The sequence below is a fragment of the Bufo bufo genome, chromosome 4, assembly GCF_905171765.1.
Source record: "Bufo bufo chromosome 4, aBufBuf1.1, whole genome shotgun sequence".
Classification (NCBI taxonomy): Eukaryota; Metazoa; Chordata; class Amphibia; order Anura; family Bufonidae; genus Bufo; species Bufo bufo.
In genome coordinates, this window is record NC_053392.1 from 487,863,143 (window position 1) to 487,875,778 (window position 12,636).

A 12,636-nucleotide genomic window follows, 5' to 3' on the forward strand; every position below is an offset into this window, starting at 1 on the left:
AGGCCTGACACCTATCACTTTATCACTCACAGATAATTTTGTGCCTTATCCTGTGTATTGGTGCAATGATTACCTATATGCTGGTTTTAATAAATTCAATATCCCCTCCAAAAAAAATGGAACTCTGTGAAGATAAAAATGAATGGATTTAGCTTTAACATTACATTATTAATCACCAATGTTTTGTTTGCTACCCTACATATTTTATAAAAAATTTTTAAAACTTTTAAAACAAAATTTTTTATTAACTATGTGATATGCCCTGATACGGAGCTCATACTAGTATTTCAGGTGTTTTCACTGAGATTTAAAATACTACATCAAAGGATTTCTGTTACAATGACAAAAAAGTAATGTCCTTGCAGGTAACTGTTTTGACGTTTGCAGCAACTGCAGTTCTGCTAGGTGGCAAAGCTCTCTCACTCTCAGACAGCTTTCCCTGCCTGTTCCTATTCTCTCCACACACACACACACAATTCCTCTTATTTCTAATTCTATCCTTTCCCTTCACTGTCCCTAACAGTAGAATACAAGCTTGATTTTGATGTGTCCCTGACTCCCTAAGATCGTTTTTCTGGCAGACACTGTCAGACCCATGTCCAAAAAGTTGCATTTCCAGCTCACCTTTGTCGCATATACCCCGCCTGATCGGAATCCACAAGCAAGTCCTTGACGTGGTAAGTAAACAGAGAAAAATTTGTTTCGGCACTGTGCTTTTCATAAGAACTTCCTCTTTATTCATGTAACAAATATCCAAGTGCAGACAAATCCATTAAGCAAGCGATAGTTTACGTGTTTCGGACAACAATGTTCTTTGTCGTAACAATGATGTCTGCCGGAGAGGGAAATTTAATGCTCCACATTGTAAAGTCCTGTCTAAAGCCCACACTCCGTGAAGATATAAGTGAGGGACATGAACATGTGGAGTCACTGTGGGTAGAGATACATGGAGCTAAAAACAACAATAAATTACTAATAGGAGTTTACTATAAACCGCCTAATATACCAGAGTCCACAGAAAATCTACTACTAAACGAGATAGACAAGGCGGCAAATCATAATGAGGTGGTTATTATGGGGGACTTCAACTACCCAGATATAGACTGGGAAACTGAAACTCGTATATCTCATAAAGGAAACAGATTCTTGGCAATAACCAAAGACAATTATCTCTCCCAACTGGTTCAGGACCCGACTAGAGGGACGGCCATACTGGACTTAGTATTAACCAATAGACCTGACAGAACAACAGACGTGCAGGTTGGGGGACACCTGGGAAATAGTGACTATAAAGTAATAACCTTCCAATTATCATTCAAAAGAGCGTTTCTACAGGGAGGAACAAAAATACCAAACTTCAAAAAAGCAAAATTTAGCCAACTAAGAGAGGCCGTAGGCCTAACTAAATGGGATAAAGTCCTCACAAATAAAAATACAGCCACAAAATGGGATATCTTTAAAAGCATCCTAAAAGCTCATTGTGAGAGGTACATACCGTATGGGAATAAAAGGTCAAGGAACAAAAAGAAACCAATGTGGATAAACAGAACTGTAAAGAAAGCAATAAATGACAAAAAGAAAGCATATAAAACACTAAAACAGGAGGGTAGCACGGAAGCACTGAAAAACTATAAGGAAAAAAATAGAACATGTAAAAAACAAATAAAAGCGGCCAAACTAGAGACCGAGAGATTAATTGCCAAAGAGAGTAAAACTAACCCTAAAATGTTCTTCAATTATATAAATGTTAAAAAGTATAAATCTGAAGGTGTCAGCCCTTTAAAGAGTAATGAGGGGGGAGCCGCAAAGAGCGACGAGGAGAAAGCAAAGCTGTTAAATATTTTTTTTTCCAATGTATTCACTGAGGAATATAAACTGTCAGATGAAATGCTGAATGTTGAAATAAATTCCCCATTAAAAGTGTCCTGTCTGACCCAGGAAGAAGTACAACAGCGACTTAAAAAGATTAAAATAGACAAATCGCCAGGACCGGATGGCATACACCCCCGTATCCTAAGGGAATTAAGTAATGTCATAGCCAGACCCTTATTTCTGATATTTGCGGACTCTATACTGACAGGGAATGTCCCACAGGATTGGCGCATGGCAAATGTGGTGCCAATATTCAAAAAGCGTCCAGAAACAGAGCCTGGAAACTATAGGCCGGTAAGTTTAAGATCTGTTGTGGGTAAACTGTTTGAAGGTTTTCTGAGTGATGCTATCTTAGAGCATCTTAACGGAAATAAGCAAATAACGCCATATCAGCATGGCTTCGTGAGGGATCGGTCATGTCAAACTAATTTAATCAGTTTCTATGAGGAGGTAAGTTCTAGACTTGACAGCGGCGAATCAATGGATGTCGTGTATCTGGACTTCTCCAAAGCATTTGACACTGTACCACATAAAAGGTTAGTATATAAAATGAGAATGCTCGGACTGTGTCACGGAACCATGAACCAGACGTACAACAAGAGATAAGTGAAAATAAGAAGGCTTTATTGAAAATAAAGCTGTAAAGCAAAAGTCCAAACGGATGGTGAAACCGAGCAGAGTCTTTGCGAAGGAACCAGAAGGGTAGTCAGACGAAACCAGGATCAGGAACCAGCAGGGTAGTCAGACGAAGCCAGGATCAGGAACCAGCAGGGTAGTCAGACGAAGCCAGGATCAGGAACCAGCAGGGTAGTCAGACGAAGCCAGGATCAGGAACCAGAAGCAGCAGCAGTCTTAGAAGCATGTGAACACAAGAGGACCAAGCAAGGAACTGAAGCCACAGACCTCCTATATATATGAGCTAGGCATCCAGCTCCTCCCAGGGGAAGGAGGAGCCGCAGGGTGGAAGGCTACAAGAAACCCAGGACCCAAGATGGCCGCCAGCACATGTCAAACGAAGGAGAGCAGCAAGCAGGTAAGACCATGACAGTACCTCCCCCTCAAGGGCCCCTCCTCCGCGGAGCACAAAACGGTTTCTGAGGGAAGCGTGCGTGGAAGGCTCGGAGCAAGGCAGGAGCATGGACATCTGCGGAGGGAACCCAGGAACGCTCCTCTGGACCATAACCACGCCAATGGACCAAAAACTGCAACCGACCGCGGACCAGGCGTGAGTCCAGGATATTGCTCACCTCATATTCCTCACGATTGCCCACTTGGACCGGACGAGGCCGAGGAACCGAGGAAGTGAAACGATTACACACCAGTGGCTTCAACAGGGAGACATGAAACACGTTGGAGATCCGCATGCCAGGAGGAAGCGCAAGGGCATAGGCTACCGGGTTTACCCTGCGAAGCACTCGGAAGGGACCAACAAAGCGAGGCGCCAGCTTGGGAGTGGGCACTCGAAGGTTGAGGTTGCGGGTGGACAACCATACACGGTCTCCGACCTGGTAGGAAGGAGCAGGCGCTCGTCTGCGATCAGCCTGGAATCTCTGGCGCTGCGCAGAGACCTCAAGGGACTTCTGGATCTGTACCCAAGAAGCACGTAGGACGGAAAGGTGATCCTCCACAGCCGGAATATCCTGGGGAGAGAATACCTCCGGTAACACGGCAGGTTGGAACCCATAATTGGCCATGAAGGGAGACGTCCCAGAGGAAGAGTTCACCGCCGTGTTCCTGGCAAACTCAGCCCAAGGCAGGAGGTCAACCCAATTGTCTTGGTGATCGGAGACATAGCAACGAAGGAATTGCTCCAAGGCCTGATTGGATCGTTCTGCGGCCCCATTGGACTGAGGGTGGTAGGCCGAGGAGAAGGAGAGATGAATCCCCAACTGGGAGCAAAAGGCGCGCCAGAACCTGGACACAAACTGACTCCCCCGATCCGACACGATCTCCTTAGGCAAACCGTGCAACCGGAAGACCTCCCTGGCAAAAATCGTGGCCAACTCTTGTGCAGAGGGTAACTTCTTGAGAGGAACACAGTGGCACATTTTGGAAAACCGATCCACAATCATGAGAATGACCGTATGGCCTCGGGATGCAGGGAGGTCCACAATGAAATCCATCCCCAGGTGTGACCATGGGCGCTCCCCGGTGGCTATGGGTTGCAGAAGGCCCAACGGAAGGTGCCGAGGGGACTTACTCTGGGCACAAACGGAGCATGCCGCTACATATGCGGCGATGTCGGAACGTAGGGAAGGCCACCAGAACAGACGTGAAACAGCCCAGGACAGCTGATTCTTTCCAGGATGCCCCGCGGTCTTGGAGTTATGGTAGGTTCGCAACAACCGAGTGCGCAACTCCTCAGGCACAAAACATCTGCCGTTGGGTCTCCCAGAGGGAGCACCAGATTGAGCCGCCAAAATCTGCTCACCCAGGGGAGAGGTCAGGCTGGTGCGAATGGCGGCCAGGATCTGATTCGGAGGTATGACCGAAGTCGGAATCGACTCCTCCCTGGACAGCTCGGAGTACTGCCGTGATAAGGCATCCGCCCTGATGTTCTTGGAACCGGGTAGGTAGGAGACCACGTAATTAAAACGTGACAAGAACAGAGCCCATCTGGCCTGACGTGGTGTCAATCTCTTGGCCTCAGAAAGGTAGGTCAGATTCTTGTGGTCCGTCAGGATGAGAACCGGAACCACCGAACCCTCGAGCAAGTGCCTCCATTCTTTAAGGGCCTGCACGATGGCCAATAACTCCCTGTCACCAATCCGATAGTTGCACTCCGCGGAAGACAGTTTCCGGGAGTAAAACCCACAAGGAAGCAGAGGACCCTCTGGTGTTCTACGCTGAGACAGAAGGGCGCCTACTCCCGTCTCAGACGCGTCCACCTCGAGGACAAAGGGCAACCCAGGGTTGGGATGCGACAGAATCGGAGCCGACACAAAGGCGGACTTTAGGGCCTCAAAAGCTCGGATGGCCTCGAGCGGCCAGACCTGGGAATTACTGCCCTTCCTGGTCAGATCCGTGAGAGGCTTGGCCAGCATGGAAAAGTCCCTGATGAACTTCCGATAATAATTGGCGAAGCCCAAAAAGCGCTGCAGGGAACGAAGACCACTGGGCTGGGGCCACTGTAAGACAGCCGAAACCTTCTCAGGATCCATGGAGAACCCCTCAGCGGAAATGATGTAACCTAAGAAGGTTACCTGGGATCGGTGAAATTCGCATTTCTCAAGCTTACCGAACAGCTTGTTCTCTCGTAACCGTTGCAACACTCGTCTGACATCCAGAATGTGGGCCTCCATGGATTCAGAATATACCAAGATGTCATCCAAATAGACTACCACACACTGCTGCAACAGGTCACGGAAAACATCGTTGATGAATTCCTGAAAGACTGCGGGCGCATTGCACAACCCAAAGGGCATAACCAAGGATTCGTAATGACCGGTCCTGGTGTTAAACGCGGTCTTCCACTCATCGCCCGCCTTGATCCTTACCAGGTTATATGCCGCCCTCAGGTCGAGTTTGGTAAAGACCGTGGCCCCTTTAAGACGATCGAACAGCTCGGAAATCAAGGGTATCGGGTAAGCGTTCTTGATCGTGATGCGATTGAGACCCCTGTAATCGATGCAAGGCCTCAACTCACCGCCCTTCTTTTTCACAAAGAAAAATCCAGCCCCTGCCGGGGACGAAGATTTGCGAATGTGTCCGCGTGAAAGCGCCTCCCTCACGTACTCCTCCATGGCCTCATTCTCCGCTACCGACAGTGGATAGACTTTGCCACGAGGAGGAACGGCACCAGATTGTAACTCTATGGCACAATCGTATGGGCGGTGCGGAGGTAGGGCAACCGCGCGCACCTTATCGAATACATCCCGGTACTCCTCGTATTCAGGAGGCAACAGAGAGTCCGAGGAAGTACACAGCAACTTGACAGACCCATGGATGCAACTAGCCCCACACTGCGGTGACCACGAGAGGATCTCGACCGATCTCCAATCGAAAGTCGGATTATGCTTCTGGAGCCAGGGGTACCCCAAGACCACCGAGTAGTGTGGAGACGAAATAACCTGGAGGCAGACCGACTCTCTGTGAACGGCACCAATGGCTATCCCCACTGGAAGGGTCTCATGAGTCACGTGTGGCGGCAGAAGGGGTCTGCCGTCTATCGCCTCAAGAGCCAGTGGGGAACCTCGAGCCTGCAGAGGAATGGAATTGGCGGCAGCGAACACACTATCAATGAACAAACCACCAGCACCAGAGTCCACCAACGCCTGGGTCGTCACCGAGCCCCCGACCCAGGAGAGGACAACAGTGATCAGTGGTTTGTCAACACGGGAAACCGGGGACGAGGAGACTCCACCCAAGATCTGCCCCCGACAGGATCTCAGGGTACGAGCGTTTCCCGGACGGTTCGGACATGCCAACCGAAAATGCCCACCGAGACCACAGTACATGCATCGGCCCTCGCGTCTCCGGAGTGCCCTCTCCCCCTCGGACAGGCGAGCAAACCCCAGCTGCATGGGTTCACCCCCAGACAAGTCATCCCCAGGAGGCGTGGGAGGAGAGGGAGGCACGGGTGGGACAGCAAACGTAGGCACCAATCTGTTAGAAGACCTCCGCAGGTTCTCCTTAAAGGAAGGTCTCTCCCTGAGTCTGGTGTCAATCAAAATCAGGAAAGAAATAAGAGACTCGAGCTCAACTGGTAGGTCCTTAGCTGCAACCTCATCCTTCAAGGCATCCGAGAGACCATGAGAGAAAGCAGCGACCAGAGCCTCATTATTCCAGCCCACCTCTGCTGCCAGGGTACGAAACTCAATGGCGTATTCAGCTACGGATCGTGAACCCTGTCTGATGGACATAAGGAGCTTCGCAGCAGAGGCAGCACGAGCCGGCACATCGAATACCTTCCGAAGAGAAGCAACAAAACCGGAAAACTCGGCAACCACCGGATTGTTGTTCTCCCATAAAGGGCTGGCCCAGGCCAAGGCCTTGTCCAAGAGCAGCGAGATCAAGAAGCCCACCTTTGATCTCTCAGTAGGAAAGGCATGTGGCAGCAACTCGAAATAAATGCCCACCTGGTTAAGGAAACCTCGGCACTGAGTTGGCTCTCCCCCAAAGCGCTGTGGAAGAGGGGCAGAACCGGTCATACCCCGAAACACCGCAGGCGCAACAACAGGTGTCGGGGTAGACTCTGGCGCAACAACCGGAGCGGCAGTAGGAGCGAGCCCAGGAGCGACAACCGACCCATCGGCAACGGGAGCGAAATGAGCCGTGCGTTCAAGCAGGGTTTGCAACGCCACAGCGAACCGACCCAACAGGTGATCCTGCTGATCAAGTCTGGCAACCAGCGTGGGTAGCGAGGATGGCCCTGTACCGTCAGAATTCATGGCTTGGTCCTAATGTCACGGAACCATGAACCAGACGTACAACAAGAGATAAGTGAAAATAAGAAGGCTTTATTGAAAATAAAGCTGTAAAGCAAAAGTCCAAACGGATGGTGAAACCGAGCAGAGTCTTTGCGAAGGAACCAGAAGGGTAGTCAGACGAAACCAGGATCAGGAACCAGCAGGGTAGTCAGACGAAGCCAGGATCAGGAACCAGCAGGGTAGTCAGACGAAGCCAGGATCAGGAACCAGCAGGGTAGTCAGACGAAGCCAGGATCAGGAACCAGAAGCAGCAGCAGTCTTAGAAGCATGTGAACACAAGAGGACCAAGCAAGGAACTGAAGCCACAGACCTCCTATATATATGAGCTAGGCATCCAGCTCCTCCCAGGGGAAGGAGGAGCCGCAGGGTGGAAGGCTACAAGAAACCCAGGACCCAAGATGGCCGCCAGCACATGTCAAACGAAGGAGAGCAGCAAGCAGGTAAGACCATGACAGACTGGGAGAAAACGTCTGTATGTGGGTAAGTAACTGGCTCAATGATAGAAAACAGAGGGTGGTTATTAACGGTACACACTCAGATTGGGTCACTGTCACTAGTGGAGTACCTCAGGGGTCAGTATTGGGCCCTATTCTCTTCAATATATTTATTAATGATCTTGTAGAAGGCTTGCATAGTAAAGTATCAATTTTAGCAGATGACACTAAACTGTGTAAAGTAATTAACACTGAAGAGGACAGTATACTGCTACAGAGGGATCTGGATAGATTGGAGGCTTGGGCAGATAAGTGGCAGATGAGGTTTAACACTGACAAATGTAAAGTTATGCACATGGGAAGGAATAATGCAAGTCACCCGTACATAAAAAATGGTAAAACACTCGGTAACACTGACATGGAAAAGGATCTAGGAATTTTAATAAACAGCAAACTAAGCTGCAGAAACCAGTGTCAGGCAGCTGCTGCCAAGGCCAATAAGATAATGGGTTGCATCAAAAGGGGCATAGATGCCCGTGATGAGAACATATTCCTACTACTTTACAAATCATTAGTCAGACCACACATGGAGTACTGTGTACAGTTCTGGGCTCCTGTAAACAAGGCAGACATAGCAGAGCTCGAGAGGGTCCAGAGGAGGGCAACTAAAGTAATAACTGCAATAGGGCAAATACAGTACCCTGAAAGATTATCAAAATTAGGGTTATTCATGTTAGAAAAAAGACGACTGAGGGGAGATCTAATTACTATGTATAAATATATCAGGGGTCAGTACAGAGATCTATCCCATCATCTATTTATCCCCAGGACTGTGACTGTGACGAGGGGACATCCTCTGCGTCTGGAGGAAAGAAGGTTTGCACACAAACATAGAAGAGGATTCTTTACGGTAAGAGCAGTGAGACTATTGAACTCTCTGCCTGAGGAGGTGGTGATGGTGAGTACAATAAAGGAATTCAAGAGGGGCCTGGATGTATTTCTAGAGCGTAATAATATTACAGGCTATGGCTACTAGAGAGGGGTCGTTGATCCAGGGAGTTATTCTGATTGCCTGATTGGAGTCGGGAAGGAATTTTTTATTCCCCTAAAGTGAGGAAAATTGGCTTCTACCTCACAGGGTTTTTTTTTTTGCCTTCCTCTGGATCAACTTGCAGGATGACAGGCCGAACTGGATGGACAAATGTCTTTTTTCGGCCTTATGTACTATGTACTATGTTACATCCCAACCCCCCAGGAAATGGGAGGTGGAGACACGGAACCACAATTAACCCTCCAGCAGCAATCCACCAGTTATCCCATACAATGTGAAATAAAAACTTTTATAGCCCAATCTACATACATTCTTTTTCAAGTTGTTCTGACATCCTTATATATCCTCTTGTTAGAAACGCAAAATCATTAATATGTATAAATATATCATAAAAATGAATGAAAAAACAAACAAAGGAAACCTAAAGAAAAACCGCACAATATGTACAGGGACAGACATGACACACGGCTATACATTTAAAACAAATAGTTTTTCTCAAACTTGCAAAAAGCAATAGAACCATATGCACTCCATCAGCAATCCACAAACCTAATCACTGAGAGAAGTACACTGTCAGACCCATCCACCCTCGTTCACAACCTATCACAGAATGATACAAATAATGAGCTAATCCAAGCGCTCACAGCAGTACAGCCCGGCCTGCTATACTACCTAGAACTAAAATTGGAATACAAATATTAAAATATTATTATCAATACCTTTTAATCATTACACACATGTTCACCGTGTTAAAAAAAATAAAAATACCATCAGCATAAATTTATATTATATAGTCACAGTCCCTCCTCTTCCTCATGCAGAGCTCTTGCATAAGTAGTAAAAATGTCAATAGTGTCCCTTAACGATATTCATATGTATAAAAATCTCCTGAATGAAGCTTGTTCAAAAATTGCTAATTTGTCTACCATTTTTTGCAAACATACGGTTTTATATATGTATCAGTCTCAGATCACGTCCGACATTAGTGTAACAGACTTAATAGAAGCTGCTTACCAGTCCAATATCTCTGTCCGCTTTATAGATGAATATCATTTTGCGAACCATACATACGTTTGGGAGTCTGGTGTCTTTTACAGCTGATAGTGTCTGTGCTTGTGATTCGGGTCTCACATCAGTGCCCACACTGTGATTTCCTGCGCATGCAAAGTGGTGATTAAGAGTAATATGATGATGAAAACTTCCAATCTTCCAGGTATCTCCTCCTATTTACTGGACAATGTAGATATTGCTATCGGGATCTTGCTCACCAGACGCGTTTGAAACTAACATAGTTTCTTCCTCAGTGGTATGTATTCGACAAATGAGGGACAGACTCAGTCTTTATATTACGGTGATTCTATAAAAACATGGACCGGACTTGTTTTTCCGGTACCCTTGTTGAAACTCTGGGACTGGACTATATGCTTGATCTCCATTGTTCAGACTCTGCGTTTCTCTGATTGCATTAAAATAGCCAAAATGCTATATCCTATGCATATAATATGTACTCCGACTAGTATATCGACATTTCCAATCATTATTAATGTTCTGGACCAAAATGTAATGTCAAAACAGATTTAAAATACAAAATTTAAATTTTTTATGCAAATTAAAAAGCATCATATCATGATAGCTAACTGGCCTAATTGCACATATAAGCATATAGGCATATATGAACCAGACATTAAGGACCAAACCATATCAAGGGCTATAAATGCTAATGTAGAGATGTGTAGCTGTGGGGCCGGTGGGAGAACGCAGAACATGTCACTGTTTTCAAACAAACAACCAAGGCATGATGTGACTTTCTACCACCGGTCCCCTATAGAAAACCTAAAATTTCCATTTCAGAATTAAATCCCCAAGGGATCATTGACCCAACTTCATAAATCATTTTTGATTCAGTTCTTGACATTTTTGCTACAAAGTCTCCTCCTCTCCAATCTTGTTTTACTGTCCTCAGTGCTGTGTACCTAAAACCTATTGGGTAACTCTCATGATATATTTTAAAATGATTCGATACTGAATGCTTTCCATACCCTTTTCTAATATTATTCATCTGCTCCGATATTCTGTTTTTTAAGGACCTACTCGTGCGTCCTATGTATTGTTTGTAGCACGGGCATTCTAGCAGATAGATAACCGCTTGTGTATTGCATGTGAGGGTTTCTTTTATTTCCCATTTGAAGGTATTGACTTTTGATGTCGTTATCACAGTTTTTCTATCAAACTTAGTTCATTTACAATTAACGCACAGGCCACACCTATAAAAGCCTTTAAGTCCTTCCCAAGGGGTACATATGGATTTAACATTATCCTTTTTTACCGTTGGAGCTACTTGTAATCCCAAATTGTATACACTATTGGAGGCCTTTTTGGAAGGGTAGATGTCAATATTTTGTCTTCAGACAATAAATGGCAATATTCATTTATAATTTTAGAGATTTTTTTATATTCCTCATTAAACGGTAATATCAGTTTGCCTGAATTTTCTTCCTTTATTTTTTACTCCCTCTTGAAAGAAGGTGTGTCTACTTAAACTTCTTACTTGATTTAATGAGCTCTCTATTAAGTCTACTAAATACTCCTTCTCTAAAAATTGTATTTTCATGGATTTCGCTTCTTTTTCGAACAGATCGTTGTAGGTGCAGTTTCTTTTCAACCTCCTGTACTGGCTGAACGGTACGTTCAGAAGCCACCCGGGGAAATGACAGCAGGGTCTCAATATGAAACTGTTACTTGCAAGCTCTTTGTGGTGAGTACTACAAACGAACTTTGAGTCCTTGACCTCAATGATGAGGTCAAGAAACTGAATTTTAGGTTTACTTATATTTGATGCAAACTTCAGATTTACATTATTTTTATTTAAGTCCGCTATGTACTGTACCAATTCTTCCTGTGTATCTCTCCAAATCAGTACAATATCGTCAGTATCACAGAATGATATTCTGCTCATTCTGCTAGGGCACCTCCCTGCGTGCTGCAGCACTGATTGGCTCATCTAGGACATCTGCCGGCCTGTGAGCCAGTCAGGGTAAGAACCCCCCCCCCTCACTTGCTCTCAGGGTCATGTGAGCACACTTCTTTTCTTCTTCCTTCCTAGTGCTTTTTTCCTGCCGATATGTGCTATGCACTGTTTTAATGGATTCATCCGAAACTGACCTGAAAAGGTTCGGGTTCGTCTGTCAATAATATTATAAGTAAATAAGGAAAATAAAACAATATTAAATTGCCGCAGGAGTTAAAGAACAAATGCAATTTGATAAACAAGAGGATAAAAAGAAATATTGAGTGGAAAATCATGTTATAATAAAAAAGGTAGAGAAAATGACATTGAAAGGTGGATGTTTTAATTAGGCTTATCTCTGAATCACCATATTTCATTCCCTCCTCCCTTACATTTCATATAATGAACACGATGTTTAAAGCCAGAAAGAACGTGGAACTAATTAATAGGCTGCAATTTGTAATAAGCTGAAATTTTCTCTTGTAAATGTAATGATATTTTGATGGATTGTAGAAATGCATAGGATTTTACATCAAATAAATGCAGATCACGTTACAGTTTGGTAAATGAGCCACTCTGTATCTGATGGATACTTTATGCTGTGTCACAAAGATACAGAAATGTACTAGACAAATGTTGAAATGGATGGACCATAAAAAAGGGCATTAGCTGTGCATATAATTCTGATAAATTAAGCCATTCAATTGTTTCACATATTCTGTAATTCGGTATCATTGCAGCAATACAATGTACACCCCACACGTTGTACAGTGTTATTTTCTGTAAAGATATCAACATTGTAAGAATATAATTTCTATTTATGAACTATTCATGCGGATCCGC